General features: G+C 34.6%; 1 protein-coding gene across 1 annotated transcript in view; it reads right to left on the bottom strand.

Annotated features, from left to right (window-relative positions):
* LOC149088826 (uncharacterized protein C9orf85 homolog) overlaps positions 1 to 13,063 on the bottom strand; it is a 165,797-nt gene that overhangs the window by 63,931 nt on the left and 88,803 nt on the right. The gene's annotated exons all lie outside the window — the stretch shown is intronic.

Raw genomic sequence — 13,063 nt, 5'->3', positions numbered from 1 at the left:
AAAGAGATATCCAATTTTTTTTTTCATTCACCCCCCCAACTGTCAATAAAAATTGTTTTTCATCATCACCACCCTCTCCCCCACCTCGTGAGCGATCCCATAAGATCCAATATTGTAACTGTTATAGCCACCCCCTCCTTGGTACGTTCTATCATCCCCTGGAAGGGGCGACATCGCTCGCTTTAGTAAACACTGGTCTAAATCCAAGCAGATTGCATTCCATCCAACATGAGAAATACAGTGATTTGCCATTTCCACATACTAATATTGAAGGTGGATGGCATCACGGTGTAACACGAAACAAGCGTAATTCCAACAACATAAATACGTTAACGCCCCACATACACTCAAAACACATTTCGGCATGCACCAATTCGTTAGAAATTTCCCAGAAGAATGTTTACGAGGAGCATGTACAAAGTAGATACATGTAGTTACATATGCAATAAGAAATTCCATTTTTTTTGTAACTCAGCCTCTCGTAATATATTGTCACCTTTGTCACGTGCAGCGGACAATCACAGCATGATAATTTTTCCTCGAGCTCGAATAGAAGTGAATAGCGTAGATATGTGACCCGGGGGCTGTAAAAGGCCGGGATTACACTATAAAAGGTTTGTAAAAGCTCTTTGATACAATTTGAAAAATTCCACCAATAAGATCACTGCTTGCATTTGCTCGAATGTATCCAACGCGCTTATTACTTGAATTTTTCAAGTTTTATAAAAGTAGTTTAATCAAACTTTTATAGTGTAATCCCGGCTTTAGAAATCAAATTTTGAACCTTATTAGCTATGAAATTTGGTAGGAATGTGCTAGGTGCATAGAATGACCCGCGATATGGTGTTGGTACACTCAAATTGAAAAATTTTATAAAATTTGAGAGAAATTGACAAAAATTGAAGTTTTTGAATTTAAAAAAAAAAACAAATACTTCCAACACTAACATATCTTCAAATGGATGCTTCATTCTATTAAACAGTTAATTTTCAACACAAAACAATTTTTTTTTATTAAAAGAAACGCTTAAACGAAGATGAAATCATGCTCGCACACAACGGAATGTGTTTGCGTTAAAAGTTTTTACAAAGAAATTTCCTCTCATGCCGGGATTACATACACTCTCCTTAATAGTTTCATAAACGTTCTTTTATAAAACTTGAAAAATGTAACCAATAAGCGCATCGGTTCAAAATAACCACCTACATGCGTTTTACGAAAACATAAACACTTCGCGACGCGAAATCACTTAGTGCATCATGCGAGACTCAAACTGACTTGACATCATAGGATGCTTTAACGATAAAATAAAATTTTACTGAATAAAAATTAGTTAAATTTTTTTTCAAAGTGAGGCAAAAAAACCTAAAAACATAATTAAATTAGTTTTAAACAAAACAAAAAAACATGATTTGCATTAACATGTGAATTCAGCGCGACTAAAGTCTATTCCGCTATAGGAAAAAATAAGAATTAGTTTCAAATTCATCAATAGATGACGCAAACATAAAATGTATAAAGTAGATTATGCAAACCAGAATCTGGCGGCATGAAATGAAAAATCCACATGCGTAACTGCAAAATTCATTATAAACGTCTTATTTGAATAAATCGGCGTCGAAAAACACATCTCTGCTCTATCTATCGGTGATTTTTAAAACTCATTTTCTTTAAAAATGCATTTTTTTTATCATATTAATTTCTCGTTAATAAATTTTCAAAGTTACTATGAACTTTTGACGCACCTCGTACATATATATTTTTTTAAAGCTATTCAAATTTAATACTAGTTAAATACAGTTAAGCCTCGATACAACGATACTCTGCGGACGGAGAGAAAATATCGTTGTAGAGGGATTATCATAGGGGCTCCACCAAGTTTATGCTGTTCTTGTCATCTCTCCCGAATTGACGTTGTTAGTACCACCCTGAAATGCGTTTTGCAAGCGTTTATCCGGCAGCCAAAAATTCTAATTCATTAGTTGATCAGTAAAATTCAATTGGCGGTCTCACACTGTAAAGTAGCTTCCTTCACAGCACTATCCTGTACTACACAAAAAGTAACTTCACAACAACTCCGTTAACACGTTCGGAGGGTACATAATGCAAAATACCCATGTCTTAAATCACCCTCGAGAGGACATAAAATGGTGAGGAATTAAAAATATATCGAAGGGGATGATTTTTTGAGTGACATTTAAACATTATCGTTGTAGCTGTATAACAAACTCTCCTTAAAAATATCCTTCTAGAGGGTTTCATCCTAGTAAAAGACATCGTTGTATCGAGATGAGTTTAACATTAGGCAAAGTCAGCATTATGCTCAAATTTGACTACGGTTTAACATTACACTACAGGTGATTTCAGACAAGATTCTGAAAAAAATATCGTTGTAGAGGTATTTATCTTCATATCGAGTACCGTTGTGACGAAGTTTCACTGTATTATCACTCTTTTTAAAGCGATTCATTCACGATTATTCGTTAGTAAATGCTGAAGCCCAAATCACGTCGAAAGAAATCTCCGTTAATTTCAGCCGTATTGTATCAGGATCTGAATACGTAATAAAGAAAAATGACTAAATTTCATGATGATCAACATGATTTTCATAACGTCAATGAAATGCCACAAAGGAAGCTTCTAATAATGAGATATTCACGCTTTGGTTTTTTCATGTAAAATGCGTTTAAGCCTTTTTCCGACACCCATCGATGACGGGATAATTTTTCACATGTATACATGAATTTGACGAAAGAAATAAAAAAAGACATGAAAAAGCTAAAACTGAAGTTTCTCTCCGTTAATTCAAGCGAATGAAAAGTATAGTAATATCATCAATCATTCGAAATGTAAGTATTACATGGAGCTGTTTTCCTTCCCAAAGAGAATAGGGCATTATAACGTCATGTTTGATGAAAAACGACTCGAGAACACATCATGGCTTCCCAAATTCTTTGGAAAACATTCACATTTGGCTTTCTTCCACAGAATAAGGAGCGGGGGAGGAACATGATGAATGACTTACGCGAGGCAAAACTAAATTTTCATGTTATGGGATATTTATTGTGTGGTTTTTAAAGGGAGAAAAAGGCAGGATTTTTCAACGGCACCATCAATTATTATCTGTAAGTCGATTTCTTAGACAAAGGAAATGGATGAAAGAAAATACACGATATAATATTGAAAAATAGACGTATTTTCCGAATTTTTGATGAAAAATAAGTTTTTAGGCTTCCAAGAAAGGCCCTAAGTGCATTGACCATATGTCACATATTTTCTCATATATATATTTTTAAACCATTCTGATAATAATGTCCCGTATTTTGTACCGAAGTGATTTGAAATCGGTTCCATTGCTGAAGTCGTGACGGATAATTTACATAATTTTATAACCTCTTTTAATGAATGAATAATGAAGCTCTTTTTCATTACTGCGGATTCGCCGCATCTTCTTTTGCACCGTCACAAGAGGTTACTTTGCTTCGCTTTCTTGATATTTATTTTCAGTTTTGTGGTACCTAATATGCTCCAAACGGAATGATTTTTGGCGTGTGCTTCGTTGGGACATCATGAATGGAGAATGCGGAGTTGCAATTGCCTGTGATGAGGTAAAGGACAATTTTTTTCGTGAAAAATAGAGTGATGAAGTATGGATACTTTGCACCACATCTGTTGTGAAAGTTTATAAAAGTGACATAATCAAGGTTACGCACTCAGCTGTCCTCCTTTCTCAGTTTTTGAACCTGGTAACCCTAGACCGGGTTGCTGTGGGATTTCATGTTCCACGTGAGCTAAGTCTCTCATCCCCCGTTCCGTTTGAAAGATGGTCGCAGTTCACAAAGTACAGTATATTAATCGAAACGCACGAAAAGAGACGTCTTAAATTTAATCTCGCATATTTATTTAATCTCATAAGGGAAATTAAAAGTGACGAAAAAAAATATTAATTTAATGTCCAAAGTTGAATTTTTGAAATTCTCATCAACTTTGTTCCAAAAAAAATACCAAAAAAAGGAACGCTAGAAACGTCAGAGAAAGTGAATTGTAAAAATAAGACAAATTCCATCAATTTCAATGCGTCATCATCATTCCGACTCATATTCTTTCGCTCGTGATTAAAAGAAAAATTCACTGGTCAATTAACACAATGTGCTCATTTAAAATAAGATGCGTGGAAAGAAACACGCGCATTTAATGACACCGCGAAATATATCTGTGAGTAAGTCGAAAACATGAAGCGATAACATTGCTCAACACTGATCTCAAAGATATTTCAGTGATTTTAGGGTAATTTTGTCGCTCTGATTCCGAATCTGGCAATGATTTTGCCGAATTGGCTCTAGTTTTTGAGATGAAGTGAAAATTAAATTTCAATAGTAATATATAAGCGGCGTACAAATGACATTGCAACTACTACTAAACCAGACATTCACCTTATCCATATTCCTCTGCGAAACTTCTAACGAATTGGTACATGTTGGAATGTGTGTGTGCGTGTAGTGAACCTTCCGTGAAGTTTGTTTCTCTGTGTAATGTTTGTTATGTGTAGTGCTGCCATCTGCCATCAAATTTTCCAACTATGCGTGAAGTGTAATGATTGAATAGTATACCGTTGCAGGCCTGTTGCTCTCTGCGGCGAGACCGGCTCACATACGTGCCTCGAAGTTGGGAACCACAGTAAACCAACTTCAGCCGACCACCAATGTGGCGTCCTCGCGATGCGAGTCGGTCACTATGACCACTCGGACACCACAGTGACTCTGATTGAAACTGCGTTATACGAATAAATACAGCAAATCATTGGCAAAGATATTTCAGTGATTTTAGCGTGACAGAAACTGTTTCCGAATTTGGCATTTGTTTTGCTGAATTGGCTCTAGTTTTCAAGGCAATGCATACTCCCAGCAATGTGATTTATATGCTGCCCATTTATTACTCTTGAAATTTAATTTCTAATTTATGTCAAAAACTAGAGCCAATCTGAATCTGCCAAAACCAATGACAGATTCGGAATCACATCCCTATTATATCCTAAAACCATTAAAATGTAAAAATCTTAATCTCCATAAGAACATGAAATTAGATTTTTCTAGAAACGAAATCGTGTTATCATAGAGAGAGAGAGAGAGATGCTAGTAAAAACGAAATCAGATTCAGTCTAAAGATGAATGGGATTAAGTGGTAACGATATCAGCCGGGTCTGGACTGGTTAAGCCTACATTGCATTTGTCATCGTACTGCTCTTTCATAACCCCTCAACCCTTAATCCTTAACCATACAGTTCAACTGATGGATATCCTCTCAGAACGAAGAATGGCTTGACAAAAGGACTAGCAAATTTAGAGGTCGCCGCTGCTGTAGAAACCAGAGGAGAGAATTATGATAAATGGCTATGATGAAAAGTTTGCCTCGCTTTCTAAGCACGAGGTCACTATTGTCTTGAATAATGAACGCGCTGAATTTTCGAGAGAAAGAGAAAATAATTCATAGCATTCAAACGGTTGAATGCTTCAGCTGTGAATTCTAAAACATTCATCACGGCGTGCAGTTAAAAATGGAATATTTAATGGCGTAGAAGGAGTTTTGTATCATCGACGCATCGGTAACGAGATTTGTATTGACGGGGAAACCGATATCATTAAAACGGAGAAACTTTGGGTTCATGGTGCAGTGAATCCAAGATGTGCAACATGTTTAATCGATAGTCATTAATATTATAACGATGATTCTAGCTCTCTGAGGACGTAATACGGGGATTTCTAACTTCTGATCTCTGAAATTCACAAATTTGGGCGTACGTTCCCTGATCTTAAAAATCTGCATTCAATTTTCCCGATATGTTCTACATACACTCCCCCCCCCTTTCCTGAGTTTCAAACCTGTACATGCACTTTCCCTGAGCTTCTAAAATCCGCATTCACCTTCCCTGAGCTTCAAATTATGTATGTGAACTTTCTTTGAATTTCTAAAATCCGCATTAATTTTAATAGCGTAAAATTTCAGCCTTAGAATTCTGAGAACTCAATTCACGAAGGTAATTTAAAAAGAGCAGAAATCAAAGCAAATTACAATATACATCCCGAGAAAACTTCACCGCATTGCCCGACGAATAAATTTTTATATTAGTTATAGTACAATTGTGCGGAGCTAAAAAAAATTGACTTCTCATGTGAAATGTGGTGGTTGTTCTCCAATTTTTTTTTTATAAATTTAATTATTTATTCCGGGAAAGTAAAGTCTCTGATAGAAAAATTCTCACGATAAAACATAAAGAAAATTCAACAACAAAAAAATTTTAACAATTTTTTTTTGGCCGCAAAAAAAAAAGGGACGAAAATAAAATGGAATGTACTTTGGCAAATACAGGATTTCAATTTATTTTTCTCAGAGAGAGATTTTCCAGTGAAAAGCTGTCAGGAAGAATCTAATAAAGTAAAAGGCAAAAAGGGGAGATTCAAATTTAATTCAACATTTCGTTGAATGATGGGAAAAAGAGACTTTTTTTTTCATATCGTTATTATCATTGTGTTATTTAAATTTTTTTTTTACTTGGACACAATATCTTTTGAATAGAAATTTCTGAAAAATGAAAGAAATGCATCTTCTCTGCGTTATCTTTGATTATAATCCAGGAAACGCATAAAGTTTGACAGATCAAACGAGGAAAGAGAGGATTTCCTTCGAAAAATTTGTGATATTCATCTTTTTATTTGCCGTTGATAAGCTTGAAATCAACCGCTAAATATTTTTGAGTTATTATATGAATACTGAGAATGACATAAGAGTGTTATATCAGGATGTAATGTCGTAAAAATATGTAATGCTAAAAGTTGAAATGCCGTGAACACGAGCTACTTTGGCCCTTCTTTACATTATCACATTACATTATCATCTATTTCAGACCCGAGCATTCATATTTTTAGATTTTTAAAAATGTTTTTTGTTCGGCATTTTCTATATTCAAAACATTCATTAAAAACATAATCGGCAAATATTTTCTTTTTGTGGAGAAAAAACTAACTTCGTTTACATTTTTCAAGCCAAGATGATCCAGGGTATATTCATGTTCACATACAAACTCTTTACAGAATTTTGTTGATAAATTTTATGCAATAAATCACACTTTTCCCCCGATGCACTTTCGCCTGAAACGTGCCCGGAAAATTCACCGGCATTCATTCACCGCGATGCAATTCATCGTCAGGAAAACTCACCCACAATTAGACGGCTTTCATATTAAAGGAACCAAACGCGATTTTAAACATTTTTGAGATAACTGACATCTGAACTATTGAAAGAGGTGGGATTACTTATCTAAATAGAACCAAGTGACACATATACAGGCTGTGATGCCATCTGCGTGCACTTGAACCAACTACGAAACTATTGAAGAGATAACTGAATAGGCATTAACTTTAAACAGATTTTTCTCAGATTTGATTTAATGTCCAATTCACCAAAACGAGTTCGACATGAATGATCGAGCAGGCAAGTGCACAAGTTAGTATATTAGTGAGAGATTGAGTGAGTGAATCAACAAGTGAATGAATGATCCAGTGAGCAAGTGAACAAGCTAGAGAATGAATGAGCGAGCGAGTGATCGAGTAAGTAAGTGAACGACTACACTTACTTCCTATATAGGTCAATCTATTATTCACTTGGCCTCTAACCTCGTCATTCACTCACTGGGTTAGTCTCATCACTAGGTTAGTCTCTCATCAACTCACTAGGTTAGTCTCTCATCAACTCACTAGGTTAGTCTCTCATCAACTCACTAGGTTAGTCTCTCATCAACTCACTAGGTTAGTCTCTCATCAACTCACTAGGTTAGTCTCTCATCAACTCACTAGGTTAGTCTCTCATCAACTCACTAGGTTAGTCTCTCATCAACTCACTAGGTTAGTCTCTCATCAACTCACTAGGTTGCTCACTTTGTTACACACTCGGTCATCTGGTCGCTCACTCTTCCACTCACTCACTCACTTAACTAAATAAAGGAAGACAAAGTCAAAATCTCAATTTTATTCTAAAAAAGAAACACGTCTAATAAAGGAAAGTGATATAATGAATTCATAATATTCTATGAATATCTTGACGTTTATACGAAGAAAAGCTTCCACCGTAAATACGAATTTGCATACGTATCACCTAATTCACGTACGAGAATAATAAATGGATTTCTTTTGTAGAGATTTTTATGACTAAGAAATCGCAATCAATTTTTTCTGGGTTCTTTTCGGGTGTGATAAATATTTACATAATTAAGATATCTCAGGTCGAGTTTTGAATTATAATCATGTTAAAGTTCCTGATGAAAATTTTAATTTGAAATTAGTCATCAGAAGTGTCAAAAGAATTACGTGTCGTATAATTTAAAGATTACTTTATAGAGAAAAGTTTACTCTATTTTTAGGTATGAAATTTTAAAGAAATATTGTAATTTTTCTGATCAATATCATTTTCAAGCATCACAACATCCATTGGAAATGTTAAAAGGATGCGACACTTCAATAATTGCAATTTTAAATCCCGAAACTGATGATGAAATTGCACTGTCCCAAATATTCTAGTGATAATTTTTTTTTATACAGCCTTTATTTGAGAAGCTCATTTTCAAAAGAGGAACATTTCTACTTTTTGCAAAAATTTACTGTAAAAGTAGAAAAATCTATTCAGGAAGAATATTCGTGTGTTTTTGTTTATTTATTGTTAATTAATCCGGTGATTTTACATAGGCCATCATTTTCCTTATTTTGTATTGACTTGTGTTTGTTTTTTTGCATTTTACATGTATGGCTCACTTTCCAGTTTGATTTTAATGAACAGTATTCCCATGTTTGTAGTAATTGGATGCTTTTCAGTAGCTTGGTACGCATTCAAATAAATTAAATTAAATATGTTTTCTTTACAAATGTGGCATTGTGGGAACAGTATAAGAATATTTAAATACTACGTTTCTTATTCCCGGCAACCTTACGTCGCTTTAAAGTGATTGCCAGCGATAAATGCTCTTGTCTTGAGCCTGGCACGCCCCTGCACTACGCCACATGCTGTCCAGAAACGACGCCTTTTCACTTCTGTTCGTCGGCTGCCCATCTACACAGACCATGGATGCTTGGCATACTACGTCGAGAGGAATCAAAGGAAAAGATAAGAAAAATGGTGAAATTCCTTGAGGAACATCCCGAGAAGATAAGGGGGATCCGTCTCCTCCAGCTCCTGCAACTCCGGTACCAGCGCCGTTAAGGAGATCGCCGCGTCTTCACCCTGACAGCGCGCTGGTGGCACTGTTTGCGAGCGAGGAGCAGGATGAATCTCAAACCTAATTAATGACGTCTCGGAGAAATTAGACTGACTGTATTGAACTGTCCGAGCGCAATGAGGTGCTCTGCCCTTCCTGTCATTTGATGCAACCCTTGTTCAATCAAATTTCTGATTGCGCCTTTTGCGATACGATTTTTATACAACTTTCCATGATTATTTATTATCCGTGCCCGTTGCACTTTACTTTAACTTGAGTAATTTGATTCTTCGTACATTTGATACATAATTTTTGATTTCCTTGCACTATATGTAATCTTTGACGTATCAATAAATTTTGGTTTTACCGGAGATGCCCTGTTCCCCCCCCCCCCTGGGGGGGGGCGAAGTGCTTACGTTGCTTCTTGCGACAGAGCCTGGGTGTCTCGCGATTTCTCCAATTTCTCCATCATAAAAAATATCAACTGTACATAATCATATATATCAATGTATAGTTCATTTTATGTTTATTACAAATATTTATTTCAAAATTTCTATTTCAAGATTTCTTGTCGAATTGGATTGACTTTCCAAAGATTCTTCAAGAAAACGCGAGAGAAATGAGATTCCCAATGCACTTACAGCAAACTGATTTCGAAATTTTAACGTAGCGTTTATATACTCAGTCAATACGTAAAATAAAGCCGGAATATTCATAAAAGATCGAATATCCCTTCCATATGTCTGAATGGAATTCTGATAACAATATGAAAAATGGCAGCACGAGAAGAAATACATTTTCAATAGACTGAACAAAGATTTGTCTCCGTCCGAATAAAAATGATTCTGATCCTTCATTTTTGAATATTTTGTTTTCATTCATCATTCAAGAATGAAATTACAGTAAAAATATGCATATTTCTGTTTCTTTTTCATATTTGTCTATCTACTGAAACATAAAAGCTTATATAGAAGAAAGAAAATTTGACAGTTCTGAAAAAGCAATTCTCTCTCCAACTAGAATTTGGTTTGGGATTGCCTTTTTTTGCCGAGGAAACACATCCTTACTATTTTTTTGTAGGATTTTATTCTATGAGATATATCCCGTTTCTTATTATCTCTCTTCTAAAATTGCCAATTTTCAGACTTTTGCAATATATATTTTATCGTCACAAATGCATATTCAGTTCGTGGAATTCGTGTAAGGAAAGTCTCGAAATATCATTTTCATTATTTGGTGAAAACGATGCTTTATTTTTGTTGAAGGATCGGAGTTATCGTAACCAGGAGATAGCAAAAAAAAAAAAACTGTAATAGAAATGCTTTTTCGAGCATAGTGTAGTTAATAACCCAACAAAATTCGCACAAAATACAACAAATTAAACACCAGAGAGCTCTTTCAAGGCTAATGTAGCCCCTTCGTCAGTGGAAATGGCCTGTTATAGCACAGGCCAGTCGCTAAAACGCGCGCGATCGTCATCCATTACCGATACACTCTTTATAATAATCGTAATCGTTTCATCGTCATCAATATTTCTTCCTGTGCCATCGTAATCACTAGCATGCGTCGCCTTTCGTTCCGACCACGTGCTTTAAAAGAGCCACTTGCATTATAACAGACCATTTCCACTGACGAAGGGGTATACTAATGGCCTTGGAAAAACTTGTGTGGTGTTTAACTTTTTTTTTTTTGTATTTTGATTTCATCGTTCTACAAAAACAATGCAAAAAACATTAAAACAATTATGAGGTTGTAACAAAGCTTTGTGATAATAAGGGGAGAGGAAAGAAAACAGCGAGACTTAATTTAGTTTATTCCACTGGCATGTGGACGCAATATTATGTCCTTGAGAGTAAAGTGGTTAATATATATAATCGAAAATTTAACCTGCAGTAAATTAAAATGTATTAAATAAAAAAAAATTTCATGTGAATAAATTTTTCTAGTCAAAACTTTATGCAAATTATAATAATAATTAAAAAGTCTTTATTTGCTGCTCGTTTTGTTGAAAATATAGTAATAAGGGGCATTTTTTTTTTATTGAAAACTGTGGGAAAATATTTAAAATACTTTCACGTATAGCCAGTGTATGCATAACTGTTGAAAGTTGATGTTGAAAGATATCTCTTTATCCACCATGCACTTCACAATATCGAATTTGGAAACGAATAAATATGGATAAATGATGAATGTTATTGCAGAACTCTGAATAACAAAATGAGATAATGGGGTAAATGAAATTGCAAAACTCGGAGATGTTAACTGATGGAGAATAAGGAATAAATTCTTTTCATCTTTGAGGAAAAAACAAATACAGCATGTAAGAAATTTATATAACGATATCCGGAAATTTTTCATCAACTTTATAACTATATGTCTCGCAAGATGTAAATTAATGTTAGGAAATGGCTCTCTCATACTTTCAAATAATTAGAATGGAGCTCATAAAAATTTTTAAATTATTCAAATGCTGTAATTTTTGAGAAAGAAATGTGAAGAGTTGGAAGTGTTTTTAAGACAAAATTATACCTTTATTTAGATTTGAAATATAATAATTGTTGAAATATAGTAGACTTGCCGTATACTTGGCTTATTCTAGTTCTAGATTTGTTTATGTGCTTCTTTTTTTCCCGAGTCATCAACTCGAAACACGAAAACAACATTCTAACTTCCTTTCCAAGTACAATTTCAGTGAAAATCCAGTAAACGTCTGAAATTTAAGTACCGTAATCCGGGGCTACTTTGCACCTAGAGTGGTAACTTTTCAGGAATTCTGAGGAAAAAAATATCCTCGTTGCCGAGCGGCTATTCATTCGAATGAAAATTTGCAAACAGTTTTGGTCTTTCCTGGCAGAAGACATTATCGGTCAACTCGTGTTAGACTTAGTGATGCATCCGCTATATCGGATATTGTTTGCTAAACATATCTTTGCTAGTTCATTTCAAATGGAATATTTTTTAATAAAAAGTAGCATTTTGATGTCAAAAAAAAAAAAAAAAAGAACAACTTAATTAGAAATTAAGTTCTGTTTATTAGTGTATAGAAACCAATTGTCTTTTAAATCATAACTATACAATTCACTGATTATTTATCATTATATGCTCGATAGTAGTTTGAAGGAAATGTTCTGAGAGAAACCGGGATTATATATACTTGAACATTGAAGGACCGGACGCACCCCGCTTCCCATCTCAAGGAGATATCAAAGCGTTCCCGAATGGATTATATATACTGCACTCAACCCAAGAAAGTCGTGTAATGCAACTGCGAAGTAATTTTTCTTACTTCGTTTTTAGGCTTGATTCAGTTCAGTATCAATCCTGCTGAATGAATACTGCTTGTCTCTTATTTTTTGATTCAAAAAATATCAAATTCCATTCATATTAGTTGCTTTTTTTTTACGTGTTGAATGAGATGAGTTGAATTTTTGTAAATTTTGTATATGAAGAATACGGTATATGAAGTTAATCAAATCTGTGAAACAATTCGTCATGTATTGCCATGTCCGAATGGTGACCCGCATGTGAATACACGGGATATGAAATATAAGAAACAGTGCTGGAAATGTTCCAAAGATGATATCTTATGATCATTGACTTTTTCTTTTGTCTGCAAGCGTTCTTGAAGAAGTTTCTTGGAGGAAAAAGAGTAGTACTATATTGGATTAGGTTGAGCAATGGGGCAAATGAATCTATATCGTTCGATCTCGTGAAATTGCGTTCATCGTTCTCCTATTGAGGAAAATATGGCTCGAAAATTTCTTTCTTGTGGGTCATTTTCTTTGCTTTTGTTCGTGAAAACGATAAAAATCGATACGAAAT

Source organism: Pholcus phalangioides, unplaced genomic scaffold (assembly GCF_987345545.1).
Source record: "Pholcus phalangioides strain wild (caught in Gottingen) unplaced genomic scaffold, Ppha-v1.0 ptg000003l_1, whole genome shotgun sequence".
Lineage (NCBI taxonomy): Eukaryota > Metazoa > Arthropoda > Arachnida > Araneae > Pholcidae > Pholcus > Pholcus phalangioides.
The sequence above is the reverse complement of the archived record's forward strand: the minus strand, read 5'-3'. Positions and strand labels throughout refer to the sequence as shown.